The sequence below is a fragment of the Tupaia chinensis genome, unplaced genomic scaffold, assembly GCF_000334495.1.
Source record: "Tupaia chinensis unplaced genomic scaffold, TupChi_1.0 Scaffold000563_1, whole genome shotgun sequence".
NCBI classification, from domain to species: domain Eukaryota; kingdom Metazoa; phylum Chordata; class Mammalia; order Scandentia; family Tupaiidae; genus Tupaia; species Tupaia belangeri.
This window is the reverse complement of record NW_006160076.1, coordinates 1050284-1053718: the sequence shown is the minus strand read 5'-3', so window position 1 is coordinate 1053718 and position 3435 is coordinate 1050284.

Sequence of the window (3435 nt, the reverse complement as noted above, 5' to 3'; positions counted from 1 at the left end):
TCCGCCACTGAACCCGCCATCGACTATGTGGGAGTCCAGCGACATAGCCATTACGCTAGCTGCTGGTCCCAAGGCGATGATTTTAGGAAGTTAGCGCCTTTAGGCAAGGTGTGGTGGGGGTTAGGTCCTGAGGGCATGTCTCTGTGAATGGGATTAGTGCCCTTGTAAAAGAAGCCCAAAGCAGCACCTCCATCCCTTCCACCACATGAGAACACAGCTGGAATGTCATCTATAAATAGAAATCAGGCCCTCACCAGATATCCAATCTGTTTGTGGTTTGATTTCGGACTTTCAGCTTCCAGAACTGTGAGAAATACATTTCTGTCATTTATAACCTACCCAGTCTATGGTATTTTCTTATTTCAGACCAAGCAAAGATATATAACAAGTCAAAATGCACATGTACTCAATGAAGTTACAAAAGTCTTAATGACTAGCAACTGGGATACACACTGAGAAATGTATCATCAGGTGATTTTCCTGCTGTGCGAACATCCAAGAGTGTACTAAACCTAGGCTGTTTAGCCGAACACACACCTAGGCTATATAGCATAACCTATATAGCATAACCTATCGCCCCACTGTCATATGCCAGTTGTCATTGACCAAAAAGTCATTAGGCAGAGCATGACTGTATATAAAGCAAAAACGAACAAAGCAGTACTTGGAGAACACTTATATTAGACAACAAGAGAGCCTCGAAAGTAAAGAATTAAGCATCTAACGTAAGAAGTTAGAAAAGGAAAAGAAGAATAAACACGAAGAAATCGAAAGAAAGAAAAATAATGCAATTTAAGTTGAAAATAATGAAATAAAAAAATTTAATAGAGAAATCCACATAGTCCAACACTGATTCTTTGAAAAGACTAGAAAAAAAAATAGAAAACATCTGGAAAAATACAGAGAAAAGGAGTCTGCTTAAATGAATATGGCCACGAATGGAAAGACATATATAACTTACAGATGTCAGACTTCATAAAAAAAGTCAATACATTTCAAAGGTAGATGAAATTGATAAAGTTTATAGAAATACAAATTGCTAAATCTATCTGAAGAATAGAGAATCTGAATAGTCTAATAACCAAAATAAATGAAGTTAGTAGTTTTGGTATTTGTAAAAGGAAATTTTGATTTTCAGATAATGCCAAACTTACATCATTTCGAAAATAGAAGTTAGGGGATATTCTCCAAGTTACTTTAAGAAGCTAACGCTACTCTCTTATCAAATCTAGAGAAGGACATTATAAGCAAAACCAAAAAGCAGGGTTGGCCCTGTAGCTTAGAAAAGGGAGTGGGATCCCACATGGTCAACTGTGGTTCAAATCCCAGCTCCTGTGGCTTGAAAAATATGCTGTGTGTGTGTGTGTGTGTGTGTGTGTGTCTCCCAAATTCCTACAAGATGGAGAAATAGAGAAGAAGGGATTGTGACAGGAACATGCTCCCTCGTATGTGTGGGGAAATGCTTTTTCCTGCTCTATGTCTCTCTTGCAAGCACACATGCCCTCTGGCAATTAAAAACAAAACAAAACAAATAACCAAACAAGCCAATATAAAGTATGACCATCAATACAGAATCCTACACAAAATGTGTATTAACACAATGAATCAAGATATGTGACATAGTACATCACAATCAAATTGTACTGATCCCACGACTGTAATATAATTTTGTTTTACTTTTAATTTGTTTGCCACCACACAAACAAATGAAAAAAGAAAAATCAATGTGATTATTTCAACAGATGCAAAAATAAAATAAACTTTAGAAATACTCAACATTCATCCAGCTTAATAAAATTCTTGGCAAACTGATAAGTCAGTATCACAGCTGGGTTCCCCAGAAAGATTGGTGGATGGAGATGAACACGTAGGAGGTTTGTTAGAGTGTCTTAGCGTGGGCACCCACAGGAGGGAGAAGAAGGAAGCGGCATTGGACAATAGCAAGAGAATTGGGCCTGCAATGTGGACTCTGAGAAAGTCTCAGCAAACCCTACAGAAAGCTCTGAATCTAGATGGGCTTTTTGGAGTTGTTTTTGGCTTGTAGTGTGTAGGTGGGGCCTTTCTATCTCCTGTTAGCTAGTTACCTGAGGCAAGTTGCCCCAGGAAGTGTGTGGGACAGAGGCAAGTGATTCTCTTCAGCTGAAGACTGACAGCTGGGGGACTGTCTGCCAGCAACATTGCTAGCTAGCTGCTGAGAGAATCACCTCACCTCATAAAGGGACCTCAGGGGCACCTCACAGGGTAGATACATGCACGTAATGTCTTATTGCATACACAGGCTACTGTATTTATTCTAAGAGTGCATTTCATAAGGTTGTGCATACCAGAAGGCGAGAGTCATTGAGAACTGTCTTGGACACTAGCTACCACTGCACACTCGACAACTGACAACTAAAACCTCTATCTCTCCCTTTCATGAAAGGGGCACAGTCCAGTCACTAGGATCACAAGGGGAGAATTCACAGGCAGAAGGGTTCCTGCATTGTATGGGTCCCTCATTCTCTTGCCATTCTCCTGGAGGAGAGAGCGACACCAGAGCCATATTCTGTCTCCTTAATCCAAGTGCATGGAGCAATGGAAATTTTATTTCCTGCTTGGAATATAACCTGGCACAACCAAGTCCAAATATATTTTTCTGAAGAGTAAAAATTTATAAACAATCCAGAAATGGGTAAACTAACTATGATATATTTAGAAAGTAGAATACTATGTTATAATGCAAAATGAACAAACAGTAGGTAGACATCAACCTCAGGTAATTTAAAAAAACAATGTCCAACAAAAGATACACATCATGAGGAATATGCACAATGTATTCTTTAGCAAGCTATAAATACATATTAGGTAAACTATAAAGGAAAGCAAGAGAATAATTAGAACAAAACATAGATGGTAGTTACTTCTGCAGGAGAGGGATTGGGAAGAGGGGTATACAGGAGGGAGTAAGGAACTGGTAATGCCTAGTTCTCAAATGCCATGAGAACTTTTTATTATTCTTTAGATTCCACAAATACACCTTATCCAGTCTTTTCATAAAAATGATATGTTTCACAATAAAAAAATAGAAAATGAAAGTGTTCTTTAAAAAAGACATAATTTAAAATGTCAGGGCTATCGCAGTGAATGTTCTGAAATATTCATCATTATGCAATAAGCACTTCACCCATTCTCCACTCCTGCCTATCAAAACAGAGAAGTACAGATGGATTGAGCTGGAAAAGAAAACTGAGTTTTTTCAATTTACCAGTGATACTGAAAACATCATGGTCATTTGACCTCAGAGGTCCCTCTGATTCTCTGATGTGAATTTTCAGAAGAGCTACAATACTCTGAAATAATAAGCCCAAGCCCCAACTTTATGCAAGAAAAACATTTGACTTTGATTGAAATTGATTCACCAGGTGAATTCTCTGTTTTAGGTCTGCAGCATCCGTG